The sequence below is a fragment of the Capricornis sumatraensis genome, chromosome 16, assembly GCF_032405125.1.
Source record: "Capricornis sumatraensis isolate serow.1 chromosome 16, serow.2, whole genome shotgun sequence".
Lineage (NCBI taxonomy): Eukaryota > Metazoa > Chordata > Mammalia > Artiodactyla > Bovidae > Capricornis > Capricornis sumatraensis.
This window is the reverse complement of record NC_091084.1, coordinates 48707849-48727528: the sequence shown is the minus strand read 5'-3', so window position 1 is coordinate 48727528 and position 19680 is coordinate 48707849. Positions and strand designations below refer to the sequence as shown.

The following is a 19680-nucleotide window of genomic DNA, read 5'->3' as shown; positions in this document are numbered from 1 at the left end:
ACCATCTGAGCCACAGGGAAGTCTTTGTCTATATATGCGTAATTCACCCTCACACTGGACTCCTAGTTTGGCCAGATATAGAAGTCCAGGTTGGGAATTTTTTAACCTATATTTTGAAGATATTCTTTTGAAGACCAGAGTCATTTGACTTCTGATCCTTTGCTCTACAATAGTGGCTATCGATTTTGGAATTTGGAGTTGTACAGGTCCATCCTGCTCACAGTAGGGCAGGATTTAGTTTAACAGTGGAGGACTGATAGCTGATTGGAAGTCTGAGCAGTGGATGGAGCTTGTCTTCTGGGAGCTTCTTTATAAGGTGATATGGTTAAGCTGTTTTGTTGGAATCTCCAGATGTTAAGACCTTCAGTTCTCTCTTCACTGGCTGGGGAGATGTCCTAGAGAACTTCTCCAATTCCCTGGAGAAAATAAAGACCTGGTTTCCAGCATTTGGACAGCCAGTGGGAAAAGACTTTGGCATGGGGGTAGTATTGATGGGGCATTTACTGTGCATATGGATACTTAAGATTGTTTTATGGTATCCCTGCCTTCAAGCGTGCCTGAAGGGCCTTCAATTTTATCTTCTCAGACAGATCTCCTGTCTTCTGCCAATGAGAAGAACAGTAGAGAGTTAGCTAAGGGATCTAGAAATCTTTTTTTTTTCAACAGCTTTAAACCAATCTTCTTTTATTCCCCGCCCCCTAAACTTCCAGAAATATCTTGAACCACCAATTTCCTAGGCCTTTGGAGGGTTCTGCCATTTAATTGTGGCAGTTCTTTGGTTTCCCCTAAGTCTTATATCTGCTTACTTAGGTTAACTAAGTCATTAGACACCTATCCATCTATTTTTCAGTTTCCAAGATTTTCTCATAATCTCTTTTTTCTCACCTTCTCTGAAGATTTATACCTAAAAAAAAAAAAAAAAAAAGTCCCTTTAAACCCAGTTAAGGGATCAGACAAACCTCAGTATGGTGTCAGAGGAGAAACAGAGCATAAGAGACGGAGACACATTATTCATAGATGAAGAAATCCAATTCCCTAACTTTCTCTCACTTTCAGGAAATCCCTTTTTTTAGATGGGTTTTCAAAGAGAGCAACCTTTTATGCCTTTGTTCAAAATATAATCTTTCCCCGAAAGTGCCCTGCATGCCTGCATGCTCAGCCGCTCAGTCCTGTCCAACTCTTTGCAACCCCATGGACTGTAGCCCACCAGGCTTCTTGGTCCATGAGATTCTCCAGGCAAGAATACAGCAATGGGCAGCCATTTCCTCCTCCAGGAGATCTTCAAAACCCAGGGATCAAACCTGAGTCTCCTGCACCTCCTGCATTTACCACTGAGCCACCCGGGAAGTAGCCTAGATCTCTGCTGAGTTTTCTATTGAGCTTTAGGAGGTCAGTTTCAGCCTTTAAAGGACAAATACTGCTAGTGCTTGTGCAAATACAATTTCAATTCAGTGAATTCCTTGAAAAATCATTTTAATTACAGCAGTTATAATTTAACAATTACAAAAACGATTATTATAAAATCAGTTATTTTATAGAGAGTGCACAAACAAGAAGGACACTCCCTCCCATGAACGGGTATTGGGTTGAGCTTGTGTGGTCTTTGCCAGGTCTTGTTACCTCCCCGCAAGTCATCTCAAGGGCAGGTTCTGAAGGAGAGACCAACCCAAGCCAGTTCTGGAGGAGATGCAGACAACGTGAGGTGTGCCCAAGGGAGGGGTGGTTCATGCGCCAGGCCCTGCTACACAGGACACGCAAAACTTGAGGTTCAGGTTGATACCAACCTGTAAGTCACCTCGATACGGTGGGCCCCAGGAAAAATCGGGAAAATTGGATCCGCTTATTTCTCCGCGGCTCACGTGGAGCCGGGGAGCTCCTGCCAGTTTTGAACTTGCAACCTGAACCACGCACAGGAGACGGCTAAGGCCATTGAGAACCCGAGCCACGCACAAGAAACGTCTGAAGCCGTTGAGAACCTGAGCCACGCACAGGAAACGGCTAAGGCAGAACGGCTGGAATGAGAGGAGGGAGAGAGGCTGGTGCGCAGAGGTGCCGCTGGCAGCAATGGGCTTTCGGGACAGGGAGGCCACAGAAAAGATGTACAAAGAAAAGCGGCTTGGTCAGAAGGAGGGGGAGCGGCTGGGGAGACTGATGAGTGGAGGAGGTAATGAAAAGAAGGGACCAGGATGAGAGGGAGGGGCTGCTTGAGAGAGTGATCAATGGGGAGAGGAAATAGATGGGCAAGAAGAAGAAAGAAATAGAGGGTAGGAACTTATCTTGCGGACGAGAGACTTAAGAGGAGAGCCAGTGTGCTCACTTAGTCCAGCAAGAAGGGACCCTCACCATGGACAGGAAGAATGCCTGCTGTTGTGAAGCCCAGTAGTTGTCTGGGTAAGCCTTAATTCTCACGTTTGATGACTGGCTGGCCTCCCACCCAGCAGAAGTTGGAAGACACTGCCGTAACCGTTGGGCTGGGTTTTCACTGTTGTGATCTGACAAAATGCCAGTATTTAATAATCCTGCTTCATAGTCACATAATCCTTAATTAACCCTTTCAGAGTACTTTCTCTTGTTCTAATATGGTAATGTCTTGAGATGACTGCATTATCCCCATTTTACAGGCAAAGATGTTAAAACAGAAATGACTTGCTCAGAATCACAAATCAGCTAAATTATTCAGCAGAAAGAGATTAGTTGTGATATTATTGAAGCCAGTATCTGCCAGTGTGGAATGAAATAACTAGAGTAGGATGTGACTTAGTGATAAGAGGTAACACAGAACTAGTGACCTGAAGCCACAAAAAGATGTCTCCAGATTCAAAACCCATCTTCTCCAGAAAGACCAATGCTCCTGACCCTGGGCCTCAGGCCTCCTGGTTCCTCTGCAGCATCTCTGAGCATCCTCTGGGTGGGGCCCGCTATCAGGCATATCTTTACCCAGAGTAATAGTTTAGAAACTAGGGCCTGTCTCAGTCTTTTTAGTCTGCTGTAACGATGTCATAGACTGGGTGCTCATACACAACAGGTATCTATTTTTTACAGTTCTGGAGGCTGAGAAGTCCAAGACCAAGGTGCTAGCAGGTTTGGCATCTGGTGAGAGCCTGACTCCTAGATGGCCATCTTTACGCTGTAACTTCACAAGGTGGACGGAGCACTGGCGCTTCCTTGGGCTTCTTTTATAAGGGCATGAATCCCATTTATGAGGGTTCTGCTCAGATGATCTAACCAACCCAAAAGTCCTCAAAACGTAATGTCATCACCTCGGGGGGTAGGTTTCAGCATATGAATTTGGGGGTAATACAGACATTTAGACCACAGCAGAACCAAAAAGGACGCCATGGTTAGGAGGTGTTGGATATGCTCAGGTGAAACTGTTGTCCTTTGCTCTTCAGGAGTGGGGCAGTGCTACAGCCTACTCTCTGGTCTTCCAGACTGGCTTACCTGCCCTCCCTTATTGTGTCAGAAGATGTTTAAATTTTCTTCTTATTGGTGTGCAGGATCCATATAACTTAGGTGTTCATCTAATCTATTGATGCTGAACCCAAGGGAAGACTAACGGACTTTGGAATGGTGAGTAGGAGCCAGCTACCAGAAGGTCTAGAGGAAAGAACTTTCCAGGCATACAGGAGGGAAAGACTCCAGGAAAGTAATGACCTTTAGTGAGTTCAGGAAATAGAGGTCCCACAAGGCTGAGGAAAGTGGCATGAAATGAAGTTAGAGTGAAAGGCAGAGGTCCAACCACAATTGTAGGGGTGATTGGCAGGACTTGAAGGCTGGGAATAAAAGTCTGGGCAGGGCTGGGCTATCCGAAGAGATAGAAATGTTTCCTTAGAGACCTCAATTTACTCCTGCAGAATAGCAGAGGAGTTAAAACAAAGCAATGTAGTCCCGCCTAACTGAGCTTCCTACGTGAAGATGACATAGCATGAACGAGAGGAAACACAGACCAACAGTGTGCAACACAGAAAGCCAGAGACCTAAGGACCCTCGAGAAGAGCCACACCAACCTCCCAACCCAGAAAATAAGTATTTGAGAGGATATTAAAGCCACAAAGTCCCTTTTAAGTGACTTCCATCTGAGGACTCTGCAGGGTGTCTACCACTAAGGATGAGGATACAGCTTCCCATTGTCCTCTCTGCAGAAAAATGGAAATCTTTTAAATTGTCACTGGTAGTACATAGAAGTTTATTACTCACTAGTTCAGGGCTTGTCAAACCCTTTCTCTATATATAGGGTTTTAACTGATTATCTGATGGTGGGTAGGGTGGTAATGGAACCTTAAGATTCCACTAAAGTGTAAAAAATACTGCAGTGTAACACCACCACAAAGTCCTAATGAGCTTCTATTCAACCCTATTTTACTTGGGTGAAAATGATAATATAAAACTCTTAAATGATTATTTTTAAAGGGCTTATTTTTCAATTATTTAGATATCTGGAGTTATTTTGGAGTTATCCAATTATTGAGTTTCCGCGTGTTGCCACCTTTCACCAAGCCACTACTGTCTCTCACCTGGATAGTTGTAATATCAGACTAATTTGTCTTTTTCACTTCATGTTTGAATCCTTGCAGGCTGCCCCTGAGTAATCTGAGTGAATCTCCTGCACACTAAATTAGGACTTCTTTTTCCTAGTAATGGCAAGCTAGGTTATTTGGATCAACCCTCTGGCTGAAAATAACTTGAAAGAGGAAAACTGAACAAAATATAAGAAACATTTTCTTAAGATCAATGAAGAGATGATAAAACAGTAAGAATCAAGCTAAAATGTGAAGATTTAAGAGGGGTAAAAGGGTATGGGAGCTTCTTTCACCCTGAAGGTATGCATATTCCCCCAAATTAGAATGTTAGTGTCATGGGTCCCAGTATACAGAAATCAAAGCCAGGGGCTGCAAAGTGGGGAGTCTGATGGAGATTCAGGTAAACAGGCTCTAAGGGGTCCCCCTAAGTGTAGGAGAAGGGGCCTATCTGACTTTAACCAAGAGCTTATGGCAAAGTGAGAGAATGTCACTCTCATGGCACTTATGTTATAAAAGTCTGTCTTGTGAGTAGACAAATGGCGAGGAGCTTAGGGCAGCTTTGAGCAAGAAATTAGAGCCACAGATTTAAGAAATCCTATGAATTGCGATAAAAAAGAACCAACACCTAAAGTTGTCATAATGAAATTATTTAAAAACCAAAGAAAAGGGCCAAAGCTTAAATCTGGTTAGAGAAAAGGGTAAATTATGTTTAAGGAAGGTACATTGTACCTGGGAGACAATAAATATTTGCTAAATGAATAAACAATCTATTTGGGAGATTTTCTGCTTATTAGCTCTACGACCTGTATCATTTGATCTCTTTGAAACTCAGTCTCCTCACCTCCAAAATGTAGACAATAAAACCTACTTTATAGGGGAAATCATCAGGGTTAATTTAATAATTCATTATACGTAGAACACCTAATAATTCCTAGTATATTTTAGATGTTCCTATTCTGGGCTGATTTTCTCCCAAATTTGAGTTTGGGGTCTGTTCTATGCAAATTTACTAATTCAGATCTCCAGTTCAGGCCTTCTTCAGTTCCAAATACCCACCTCGAACTGCTTCTATATCTAAAACATATTTCCTTCCTTCCCTTTTAAAGGGCTGAAGAAAAACAAGTCCTATTGCAGTAACACCTGTTCGGCCACAGGATGAAAAAGGTAAATGAGCAAACATCTAACTTAGGGAGCACCTGCTAATTCTCTGACCTAAATTATATTCTGTGGTACTTTCTGAATTTCTGTCATGATAACAATTACCTGGGGGCAGTTTTAGTAATATAATTTTTGGTTCTCTTTGCCTGGACAATACAATTTTTTTAGGTCTAAGGTAAAATCACAGAATCTGACTTTTTAACAAGCACCTAAGTGACTCTCACCTTCATAAAACAGTGGGAATAATGCCTAGGGAGTGAAGATTACAATATTGGCCAAGCCACTGATTAACAGGAGTGAACAAATACTTCCTGATAGAGGAGAGAGAGAAGAACAAAAGGCTGGCTCTGTGAAGGTGGATGCAACAGGGCCTGTGTCTAGACAGGTTCACCAGTTTTCCAGAAGACATAGGGGTACATGAAATACCTTATGGCAGACAGACCCTACTCGGGTTGAATGGGGAAACAAAGTAGGGTCTTTGATTGTGGGGACCTAGGAAAGCTTTGTGAAGGAAGTACAATCTGAGTTAGACTACTCTCTAGAGTTTATCCAAATGACTATAAAAAGGAATTTCCGGGAAGAGAAATAGTTTTAAACAAAGTTGGTTCTAGAAAGAGCAAGAAAACTGAGCTATTCCTTCACCTTCAAGGGAATGCCTGTGCTCAAAGGGTCGAAGGTATAAAGGACTAGGTGGAACTGAGTGGACAGTTTAAAGATGCAAAAAAACGGGATGGATTAGGAAACAGACTGGGTGAGAAGAGATTAGGAGCCCCTGAGAGAGAAAGTCCAAGTTCCTTTCCTGCCTCAGGACCCCTATTCCCCACACCTTCAGGGGTCAGTTTCTGATTCCATAACTGACTGGAAGATCTGGAAACTTTGGACCCCAAATGCCAGAACTCCCACTAATCTACCCCAATAATGTGTTGAGATCCTGATTCCCTCCTGAGACTTCAAATTCTTCCCTGCTTGCCCTGAACCCAGCCTACCTATCTAGCATCATTTGTTCAAAAGTTCTGCTTGTTCTTGCATCAGGACCACTTTCTTTTTTTCATCAGCAATTTCCTCTGCCCCAGAATATTTTTCTCCTCCTCTTCACTTAACTCCTTTTATTTGTCAGGTCTCTGTTTATATAGTTCTCATTCAGACAAGCCTTTTCCTACTTAGTCTAAATTATCCTCCACCTTTTATCTCTAACACATGCTTAAAATTTTTCTTTATAGCACTTGTCAGTATTTCAGATTACATACTTATTTGTGTTTGTGGCTCTCTCCCTTCACACAATAAACTCCATGAACCCCGTCTGTTTCCCTCACCACTCTTGACTTGGTACCTAACTTGGGGCAATCTTTCACCATTAATATTTGTTTACAAAAGAGGGGATTGTGACCTTAATAACTATTAGCCTGAGGCTTTGGCACGTCCCCTACTATAAGATCCTATGCATTCTCAAGATCCTAATGCCTTTCCTTCTCTTGTGCCTGGATTCATATTCTGATGTCAATATTCAGTAGTTGTAGTCCACTGTTTACATTGTCTATGCTGTTTAAATCTCAGTTTCCCTTTCCTATAAAACTGAGATAATTTCTACTATGTAGAGTCATGAGGAGGATTATGGAAGAATCCGTGTAAAACATCTCACAGAGTTACCTGAAAAATAATGATTGATAATGGTTAGCTGCCATTATTGTTGCTGCTAACAGCTAATCACCTCCAAGATGCAAACCATGGGGTTTTTCCCATAAGAAAGTTCTCCTTTTATTAATATCTATAAAGAGATCTTATAAATAACATTATATATATATATACATATATATATATAAGATCTTATAAATTAACAAACAGAAAAATAGATGAAGGTTATAAACATGCAAATTCACAAAAAATTCCAAAAATTTTAATACATGTTATCACAGTAGAGACAGAAGGAGAGAAAGGAACATAGTCTGGCTCTCAGATACTGCTTACACCTCCCCTCTTACAGCTTTTCCCCCTACCATTGGAAAAGAAGGAAACCCAATTGCCTCCTCCCTTGAAGGGATGGTGACGCCATGTCACCTTCTGCTTCTCCGGTTGACACAGCCTGGCATGATGCCCCCATGAGCACTGGCCACACCTCTGCTTCTTTACAGGGTGCCTTGTTCTTTGCCTCTTAGCATCCCCCTTAAAAATTCCCTCACCAGAGATGTATCTCTGGGGATTGCCAGGGACAACTCATGCATGCCCCCCATGAACTCTCCCATGTGGCTCCTGCCATCGTCGTCCCCCCGACCCCAGAGCATTCCCACTGTGCAAGCACGCTGCTGTCAGCTGCTGCCAGGGTTTCACTTCCCAGGACACATGATGTTTTCCTCGAACTGTGAGGAGGATGCCCAACTCCCGACTCTGTGTCACATGGTTAAGATGAGTAGGATGATACCATTCTCATAAGGGGATTCTGCAGTGGACTCCCCTGAAGACTTTCAGTTGCTAAAAAATCTAAAAGGCCTCCCCTGGAAGTGGTCCCAGAGCATGACCTGGGGAGATTATTGGACTTAATCTTCCATTCTACCTTCATTCCATGATATCCTCTTTACTGTTTTTCAATTTATTCCCTTCTTAAAGTATGATTCAGCAAGGTGAACATCCCCCAGGAGGTTGTTAGAAATGAAGAATCTCAGGCCCTTCTGAATCAGATCCTGCATTTTATAGCAAGACTCCCAAGTAATGACTATACACATTAAAGTTTAAGAAATTCTGATGAATGGGACACAATTTTTGAATTCTCTCACTTGACTTACTTAGATCCAAGTTCATTTTTCGCCCCCATAGGTCTGTTTCTTCTTTTTTACATGCCCTGTTACTAGCTAGAGGTACTTAGGTAGTCGGCCCATGGGGTCTACCACAGTAGTTCTGTAGGGATTCCATGAGAGCAGACTCACATCTGTTCATTGTAGATTCCCTAATAATTAAAGAGAAATAACCCAACTCAGTATGATAGGTTATCACAGAGAGATAAAGGGTAGATTTTGAAGGAATGTTGAAGTCATCTGCCCCTATAACTCTATAATACCCTCTGTTTTAAGATATTTCAATACATTACGGAGGCAGGGGAATGATTATGATGGACCAACTTTGTTAGCAAATGTATGCATTCACTATGTAGAAATAAACAGCACAGATTACATTGAAATTGTACATGTAGATGATAATGTTGTTCAGTCACCAAGTCGTGTCTGACTCTTTGCAACCCAGTGAACTGCAGCATGCCAGGTTTCCCTGTCCCTCACCATCTCCCAGGGTTTGCCCAGGTTCTTATCCCTTGATTTGGTGATGCCATACAACTGTCTCATGCTCTGTCGTCCCCTTTTCCTCCTGTCCTCAATCTTTCCCAGCATCAGAGTCTTTTCCAATGAGTCAGCTCTTCGCATCAGATGGCCAAAGTATTGGAACTTCAGCGTCAGCACTTGCAATGAGCATTCAGGGTTGATTTCCTCTAACAGTGACTGGTTTTATCTCCTTGCTGTCCAAGGGACTCTCAAGATTCTTCTCCAGCACCACAGTTTGAGAGCATCAATTCTTCGGCCTTCTGCCGTCTTTCTGGTCCACCTGTCACATCCATACGTGACTACTGGAAAGACTGTAGCCTTGACTATACAGACCTTTGTTGGCAAAGTGATGTCTTTTCTTTCTATTTAACACACTGTCTAGTTTTGTCATAACTTTCCTGCCAAGAAGCAATCACTGTCTAATTTCATGACTGCAGTCACCATCCACAGTGATTTTAGAGCCACTGCTCCCACCTTTTCCCCTTCTATTTGCCATGAAGTGACAGGACCAGATGCCATGATCTTAGTTTTTTTTAATATTGAGTTTTAAGCCCGCTTTTTCATTCTCTTCTTTCACCCTCAACAAGAGACTCTTTAGTTCCTCTTCAGTTTCTGCCATTGAAGTGGTATCATCCACATATCTGAGGTTATTGATATTTCTTCTGGCAGTCTTTATTCCATCTAGCCTGGCATTTCGCATGATATGCTCTGGGTATAAGTTAAGCAAGGTGACAATAAACTGCCTTGTTGTACTCTTTTCTCAAACTGGAACCAGTCAGTTGTTTCATACAAATTTCTAACCGTTGCTTCTTGACCCACATACAGGTTTCTCAGGCCAAAGGTAAAATGGTCTGGTGTCCCCATCTCTTTAAGAGTTTTCTATAATTTATTATGATCCACGCCATCAAAGGCTTTAGTGTAGTCAATGAAACAGAGGTAGATGTTTTTCTGGAATTCCCTTGTTTTCCCTATGATCCAGCAAGCGTTGGCAACTCTGGTTCCTCTGCCTTTTCTAAACCCAGCTTGAACATCTGGAATTTCTTGGTTCACATAATGCTGAAGCCTAGCTTGAAGGATTTTGAGCTTAACCTTTCTAGCATGGGAGATGAGTGCAATTGTCTAGTAGTCTGAACATTCTTTAGTACTGCACTTCTTGGGAATTGGGATGAAGATTGATCTTTTCCAGTCCTGTGGCCACGGGTGGGTTTTCCAAATTTGCTGACATTGAGTGCAGCACTTTAATAGCATCATCTTTTAGGATTTTAAATAGCTCTGCTGAAATTTCATCACCTCCACTCACTTTATTAGCATATAGATGATCCTTGAAGGTAATTATTTCCTCATCCCACGATTTGTATCAAAGATCAGTTTGAGGACATTACTGCTCTCAGCAGAGGTTGAAAATGGCTCTAGCTGGTGTCCACCTGCTACTCCAAGGCGGAAGGTCTCTAAAATTCACCCAAAGTTTCTTTGGCACACTCCTTCAGATGGAAGTCCATGAAATATATGGAACTGCCTTGTGAGTGAGGATTTTAGAATTTACTGCGACCTCCTCGTGGTTTGATTTCCCCGTGGTTTTGAATGAGTCACCACTGATTCTTTTTTCCTGCTCTAATTTTTCTTTAAGCAGCCTTTAGCTCTAGAACTTTCTGTTTGATGAATCCCATGGAATATTCAATATAAGAAGCCAATGCTGGAAGACCCTTAAAAAAAGCATCCTATCCTGTTAGCGTTTTCCTGCTTGTCTGCTTGTTTCTTTGTGGTTGACAGGTTTCTCAGAATCTGCAAGGTCTCTTATCCTGGGGATGGTTCTACAGGGGAAAGTCCTGTAGAACCATTTTAGGGGGATAGTGGTTGGCTTATTAGAAGCTGGGAAAGAGGCTGTCTTCTTTGGAGCAAACTTGTACAGCCATTATGTGGAAAGGGTAGCGTCTGATAGGATGTGCTCTGAAAGCAACTTTAATTTTTTTCCTGCCCCCTCTGCTCAGAGGCTAATTTCTTCCTTGTCTGTGGATGAAATCTTAAGTGGGTCCCTGTAGCTCTTCCAGACACTCATAGAAAAATATTTAAGTCCCTCCAGTCAATTTTAGTCATAAAATAGCCTCATTTCAGTCATTGAAATGTCCAGTCCCATGTAACTCTGAACTTTATTTAAGACAAATATTTCCCATTTCTCTGCTTCCCCAGCGCTGATTCAGGCTGGAAGCATGAAGTGAGGAGAGGAAGGTAGGGGCCCACAGGGGCAGGGGAGGCACAACTGTCTTTGTTTTCCCACCTAAGGCTTCTGCTCCTCCAAACCCACTCCCTCTATGACTCGGGTCCAACAGGGCTTGGGGATGGAGGCGGAAGGAGTGAGAGGAGGAAAGGCCCTACTTTAGGGAAACTGTAACACTTAGTGGCGCTGGTGCCGGCCTAGGATTTTGATGGATATTCACTATGGACTCCTCTTACTAGGCAGTTTCATGCGGCCCTTGGAAATGGGTCTGCTGAAACACTGGACCTCCTGTGCTGGCCACCTGTTCCACTGACTTCTGCATCTGATTTGAAATCTCTGTTGCCTAGTAGCAAGCCCACTTAGGTGGGGTCTCCTTGGAAACAACCCTCAGGCTCATTCTCTCCCTTCCCCTATTTGGTCCACTCGAAGCCGCCACTTCTGCTCTGAGTTTAATGGTTTATGCACTCCTCCTCATCCTAGCACCTGACTCCAGCCACAGCCATCCACCTTTAATCCTCCCGGGTATGGGTCAGACACCAGTTGTTTTGGTCCACTCAGTTTTAAGGGAACTGATTTTTCAAAGCCCTTTCTCGTGAGATTTGAGATAAAAAGGTGTGCAGCCTTGGGTAAGTGAAGAAGGTAGGAGGGAGAATGCTACAGGGCATCAACTGTTTTTCCAAAATGTCTTTTCTTTTACCTCAAATCTTGAGGACTTGAGGGGTGAGTGTTTCTCTAAAGGTCACAAAGCTATCTAACTTGATATTGTTCAGTCACTTCACTTACGTCTGACTCTTTACAACCCGATGGACTGCAGCATGCCAGACTTCCCTGTCATTCACCATCTCCTGGAACTTGCTCAACCTCATGTCCATTGTGTCAGTGATGCCATCCACCCATCGCATCCTCTGTCCTCTCCAACTACCTCCTCCTTTGCCTGTCCATGAAAGTGGTCTCAAAACCCACTTTGAAGTAAGGGGACTTGCCACCTACTCCTTTTTTCTTTGCTTTTGGGCCTCAGCTGCATCAGAAGCAGAGGAGAACCCATTTTAGCATGATGTCCTGTTTTCTAACTCCACTATGCACAAGGAAGTTGCCTTTTAGAGCCCTCAGAGGAGAAAGCATCTCCTACCATTTTTTTGAGCACTATTTTAGATGTATAAGTGACAGACTACACCCTTCTTTCTTTTTGGTTTTTTTTTTTTTTTTTCAGTTTTTTACAGTATATTTTTGGAGCGTACTTTTTTCACTATCTCTCTCTTTTTTCTTTTTTTTAACAATTTAGAAATGAGATTAAGTGATTCACCATGACTGAGTCAAAAGAATTTTTACAGAGAAGCAGGGGAGTCCTGCTGTTTTTTTCTTGTTGAAAGTAGTTTAAGGCAACTGCTTTTAGATTTCTGAATGTTTTCTTTTTATATTGGAAACTGAAGTTAGGGAAGTTTTAAACAAGTTAAAGTGTGTTTTTTAAAAAAAAAAAAATTTAACCTGTAGTTTTTCACATCAGGGTTTTAGAAACATGAGAAGAAGGTTGTGTTTTTTGTTTTTGTTTTTTGTCCCACTGTATGTAGCCTGGGTGGTGATATTGCAAGTGGTATATGGAGTGTCTCAACTGATTGAATACTGTGGGATATTTCGGGTTGGAGAAGGGTTGTAAACATAATCTCAGAGCAATAAGATGGAACCTTGAGAGTAACTGGATTACAGACAAGTCCAGTAGGACCATATCTTCATAGTTTTGGAAGGAGTGACATCTGCATCTCAACCTTAATGATAACCTTATGTAGGGAAAAAAACTTCAGTATGTATTGTCTATGTACACTCTTCCCATTATCTGATTCTGACACTCTTGAAGCTGTCTTGCTCCTTGAAGCTGTAGACAATAGCAGTGCAAAACACCTCCCTAACCCCAAACCCCACCCCGCAAAGAACTCAATTTGGGTTCCGTTTGCACGTGCATTTTAATGTTCCTAATCAGTAAAGGTGCCTGTTCTTTGGGTTCTCATTATCCTTTTAATACATATTTATATGTGTAGTAGAATCATACTTTATCAGTTTTGGAAATGGCCTTTTAACAGTTTTGGGGGTCCTCCATTAAAATGCATAATGCATTCATCTGACAGAGCCAGGTAAACCTCACCACCAAAGATGTGGTTACGCTCAGGCATATCTCTTCTTGACTCTCAGAGGGGAATCCAAAGTGACAAGGCATCATTGCTATTTTTCTGATTTAATTTTCCTCTCTACAAATTTTGTGTTTTGGTTTTGGTTCTCTTTATAGCCAATACTCATTAGTGGCAGCAGTGACAGAGAATTTGGTGTTTGACCGTTTGGTGATCTCTATAAATGGACTAACGAGTTATAGAGATCTGTGCTCTGCTGGGTGAAAGGTGATAGAGAATTTATACTGTTAGTCATTTTTGTTTGCCTATTTTGAGCCCAAATCTATTGAGCCCATTGCCCTTTGAGAAGGAGAATGACCCCTTCACACCAGGATTGGTAAGATTTTACTCATGACCTGTGACTGAAATTTTAGAAAGCAAGCTATAAGCCCTCTTTATCTGTGTGTCTGTAGTTTAGAAAAACCTTTATCCCTCACTCTGAAAGTATAATATTTTCACACTTGCTGAGGGCATTAATAAATTTGATTATAAAGTCTCATGTTAATTGAGTTCTTTTCGGATTGGCTGATAGAGATAAGTGAAAGTAAAAGTCTCTCAATCGTGTCCAACCTCTTTGCGACCCCATGGACTATACAGTCCAAGAATTATCCAGGCCAGAATACTGGAGTGGGTTGCCTTTCCCTTCTCCAGGGTATCTTCCCAACCCAGGGATCGAACACAGGTCTCCCACGTTGCAGGCAGATTTTTTACCAGAAGAGCCACCAGGGAAGACAGATAGAGATAAATAAGAGCTTAAATTAGGCAAATATTCCTTAAATTTTCAGAAAGTGGTGAAAATGAACTTCTAAATATTTAAATGTGTTGCACTAACAAAGCCCACTCAATAATATCTTTAAAATTCCAGTTTATGAATATAAGGAAATCTTTGGAAAATGAGTAGTTTAGCATTTGGGGTTTAAGAAAAACAGCTATATTTTCTCTAATTTATTGATGTTATGTATAATTCCTAACAGTATTCTACTTGTATATGTTTTTTCTAAACTTATACAGTTTATTAAGTCAGATTAGTTAGCATAACTCATAATGTTTAAGATTGTGAAAAATGAAAATTGTGTTTCACTAATCAAATTATTATTCTGAAAATCTTTTATTTCACAGTAATTATTCTGAAAAGAACTTTTATTTCAACAGTAATTTTGTTTTGCAGTATGTCACCTTGAAGATAATTTCCGAGAGTTTTAGGTAGCTTAAAACCTTGAACTGATACTAAAATTAAGTAATGGGTAGTTACTGCATACCAAGGTCATTCTTAAGTAAGATAGAATACTGGACATTGATTACTAAGCATAATTTTAAGTTTAAATACTTTTGTGTCTTATATTTATATGCTGTAGACAGACTGTATCTTTGAGTCTGTTAATGCAGCCTCTGGGATCTAATGCCTGATTATCTGAGGTGGACCTGATATAATAATAATAGAAATAAAGTACACAATCAATGTAATGTGCTTGAATCATCCCAAAGCCACCCCCTACCCCCCAGCCATGGAAAAATTTGTCTTATGTGAAACTGGTCCCTGGTGCCAAGAAGGTTGGGGACCACTGTAAATGAATATATTCATTTTTGCCACTTTGATAAGTTGTACTGTAAGGGATATATGTGGCTATGGAAAGTTGTATTATATGTATCCATGAACCCTGCTGCTCTATTTAAAGGCTAAAATGTTGGTATGTGGGACTTTCCTGGTGGTCCAGTAGTTAAGACTCCATGCTTACACTGGAGGGGGCACAGGTTCAATTCCTGGTTGGAGAAATAAGATATCACATGTGATATAGTCAAAAAATAAAATAAAAAGCTGGTATTTGACATAGTTCACAATTATCCACCTTATCCCTCCCCTTCAACCTCAGTTTTCTTTGAAATGGAAGTTTACTTTGGTTAAAACTTTAAATTTATGTTAGTGGTTGATACTATATTGAGAAGTAATAGAGAAATACAACTGCATATGTGCTCCTGTTTATCGAGGAAAAAAAAAGAGTAGTGTTATCCTAAAACAATGGGTCTCAAGGGTTTATATGTATGATTTGTTTTGTCTCCAAAACCCCTTGGCACTGTTGAAACATCCTGAGGATGTTGGGGGGTGGGGAGGTGGGGGGTGGTTAGGGGTTGTGTCAGTAGTCATTGTCAGTAGTTACCATATTGGAAACTGAATTGAGAAATGTTGATAATTCTTATTTATTGAGTCATTTGAAAATAGCAGCAATGACTTTTTTGCATGTTAATAACATCTTCATATTTTGAAATTCATTCTCACATTATAGATGCCCTGAGATGGGTCCTATGTCAGTTTGTTTCAAAATATAAAAGAACACAATAAAGGGCAAAGCTTGTAAATAATCTACTATTTTAACCAGTTTTAAGTGTACATTAAGGTATATTCACATTGTCATGCAACTGTCACCACCATCCATCTCCAGAAATTTTTCAAATTCCCAAGCCAAAACTTCATACCTGTTAAATAATTAACTTCCCGTCCTCACCATCTCCCAACCCTTAGAAATCACTAAATTTTATTTGCCTTGGTTGATAATACCTGAGTCTGAAAAGTTATGAAATGTGTTAAAATTTCACCAGAGTTTGCTCATTGTTAATGGTCTTGTTTCCATGTTACTTCTCATTGCCTTTGCCTCCAATATGGAAAGTTCTTTTTATCTATATACTTTGCCTAGATAGCAAAGCATTCTGTCTTACAGTACATTAATTGTATCATTTTCTTGATTATTTTAAAAAAGCAAAATTTCCTCACTTAGAAAAAAAACTAAGATTCTTTACAATTGTGTTACATTTGTGCTTATCTTTAGATGTTTTATTATCACCTTCAAATCATATTTGAAGAAAAACAACATTAATTTCTGAGGCCCCCATGATGCTATCTTAAGACTTTAAATCTCCTGACAACGTTTGATTTTTGCCTCCCTGAACCTATCTTTGATATTTCTAAGTGGGTCTCTCAAACCCCAAAAGATTTTTTCCTTAACTTATGAAAGAGGGATGTTGTTTCTAAATAATTAGGTTTTATTTATGTTGCTATTTATGAGTTTCATGGAAAGATTTGTCAAATCAGAAAAAATGCTTAGCTTTCCCCAGGTTAAATTTGTATAAGTAAAATTTTATTGCTGTAACTATCTTGGGACTTGAATGATGTTGAGACTTGGTTGATATTTGTTTATCTTCATCCCAAGGATGCTTTGCATGATGTTAGGCAACAGCAAAATAGTGTTACTAATCATAATTTTAGTTATTTAAAATGTTTACTTGGTTTTAATCTTTCTCCTTTAATGTGAAACCTGAGTCTTCTAAACCAGTGGTTTTCATTTGGGGATAAATATCAGACTTAGCTATGTTGCCATTTGTTTAGTCGCTAAGTTGTGTCTGACTCTTTGTGACCCCATGGATTGTAGCCCACCAGGTTCCTCTGTCCATGAAATTTCCCAGGCTAGAATACTGGAGTGGATTGCCATTTCCTTCTCCAGGCAATGGAGACTAATCTGTAGAGTTTTTTTTAAATATAAATGTTTAGAACCTACTCTGAATCTCTTAACTTGATATTCTTGATATATTATTGGTATATTTTAGTGTATTATGGATATAATGAGTAGGGAATTTTGCATATCTCAAGAATTTTTCCTCTGTAACAAGTATGTTCATTCATTTTTATAAATTGGTTGCAAAATTCAATATCTTCTTTGAAAATAGCCTTAATCATTATGTACATAGACATTTTGTCATAGCTTTATGTGTTTATTTATTTGGGTTAGCATTTTTTTGCATGACACAGAAACAACTAAATTTCCTTGTCAGTTACTTCTTGCTTGATATAAACTCTCTCCATCAATTACCATAGTCATTTTAAGTCTGGCATCTACAGATAGTTTTTGTATTACTTGTAAGCTCCCCTGAAGGCTCTGCAGTCAGCTGCAGGGGCCAGATCACATCTTTGACAAAGATGCATGGTCCCCAGAGTCCAAGGAAAAGAACTGTACCAGTTACTTCAAACTACTGACACTTCAATGAATAATAGAGCTTGGGTACAGGCTTCTGATGTCATCACTTAAACAACTTTAAGACTGTCCTGAAGAGGAAAGACCATGCTAATGGTCTAAATTAGGATCTATGGAACTCTTTTTAGTAAGAAGCAGATGGGTTCATGATACTGCTAACCCAAGACCCAGCAGGACAAGAAATGATTACATAGAATGGATGAACTAATGAGAGTTGATTGTAGCTATTTGTTTGGAATATTGTTGATATTGTTTTAATGTTCTAATTTTCTGGATACATAAGATACATTTCTTATTAACTTATTTATAATCCATAACAATTTAGTAAAATTTGATTTTGTAAACTGAATGAAACATCTTTAGATGATGTTTTATTCTCCCTACTTGACTCCCCTTCCAAATTCAGAAACTTTTATTAAATAATCTTACTTTTAAATGATAACATAGTTATTTGCAAAGGTTCAGTAAGAATCTACCCTCCTTTTTACTAAATATAATTGGAAACATCGTTATGTGACAGAGGCTTTTTCTGGAATGTTATATTTGAAAATGACGCTTATTTAGTTGGGTATGATAAGCCACTATCTCTTTTCCCCAAAACTATTTTAAAATGTTATTGCATTCAAATGTTACCCAAAATTATGGAGTATGAACTAACCATTTACATTTTTTCTTTTGTAAAATGGCTCTCCCTACAAAATACCTTTTTAAAATAATATTGTCAATAGGTTTTCATTTCTGTTGCTTCAGACACAAAATTCAAAATCAGCAGTTTTCCATCTCTCACTTCTTTTGAACTGCGCCAACTTTCTCCATGCTGCTTACATGGGAAACAAAATACTGTTATAAAAAATGCTTCTTTATGTTTCAATTGGTCTGTTAATTATGAAGATTAGCTGTTCAAAGCAGTACTGTTATTTTGTCTCCTTCTTCAATATCCTTCATATTTAACCCAAAGACCTAAGTCCATTAGTTGGTGCTTTTCTGCATCTGAGTGGCTGCAATACAGCTGAACAGTTTTTCCAGTGTAAGATTCTCTGCCAGTTTATTTAGAAACTGTGTTATGTGAATAAAGTCTATCTGAAGGAAAATGTCTTCATATTACTGGAGGATTCTTATCCCACTTCTAAATAAAAATTCCTCCCCATCTCTGCAAAACACATCCTGGACTGGACTGGCCAGATCAAGCACAAGAGTGATTTGTGATACCGTGTGAAGATCTAATCTGTCAAGTGTATGTCTAGAGTGAAACCATAAGACTACTTAATATGAAGAAAAAGAGTAAAGAGACTGCCCTCAAAGAATACTTCAAATGTTCCAAAATATATCAACATCTGGCTGCAATCCACACAGAAAAAGGCCAACTGGAGTGACTTACACATGAGATTTCCAATGAAAGCATCTACTGCTTCCAAACTGAGAATGAACACTACCATAATGAAGGACATCCCTCGGACATAACCGACATCAGGTCTGCAGTATGAATATCCTCCTGCTGCTAAGTCACTTCAGTCGTGTCCGACTGACTGTGTGACCCCGTAGACGGCAGCCCACCAGGCTCCCCTGTCCCTGGGATTCTCCAGGCAAGAACACTGGAGTGGATTGCCATTTCCTTCTCCAATGCATGAAAGTGAAAAGTGAAAGGGAAGTCGCTCAGTCGTGTCCAACTCTTCGCGACCCCATGGATCGCAGCCTACCAGGCTCCTCCGTCCGTGGGATTTTCCAGGCAAGAGTACTGGAGTGGAGTGCCATCGCCTTCTCTGGAATATCCTCCTAAGACACTATACTATATAAAACATCATGATATGGACCATCCACCTGAAAGAGGTAGAAGGATGGAAAGGCATACAATAATTGAGCTTAATTCCAGACCAGCATCTGGACCATCAACAGATACACATTCTATATCCTAGAAAAGTATATATTTCGATAGAACTTGTTTCGCTGAAGCTTTACCACCATCTCTTTCCTCTGGGGGGGAATATTGCATAAATTCAGGAGTGATATTCATTTCACTTAATACAAGGAGAGTCCAGGCTTTACCATGAACACTAGGGGGCAATCCCTGCACCTTAATTCTCCAACCTTTCTCCTAACTATGAATTGCTTCCCAGCCTGGCAGTATTTCACTGGTCCAAATTACCATTGCATTTGAAATACTTTTTCTTAAATCTTTTTTTTTTAACATGCTGCTTTGCTTTCTCAATTTAAGGCTCAGCTCAGAGGTCCCATGTTCTTTTCACTGAGGTTAAAGTTTCTTCCACAGATTTGGCAGGAAGAGTTTCTTGGAGTAGCCAAAGA

At 40.2% G+C, this 19680-nt stretch overlaps 1 pseudogene; it reads right to left on the bottom strand.

Moving 5' to 3' along the window:
- Positions 1-1724: 1724 nt before the first annotated feature.
- Positions 1725-19680, bottom strand: part of LOC138092131 (TBC1 domain family member 12-like) — a 36849-nt pseudogene continuing 18893 nt past the window's right edge.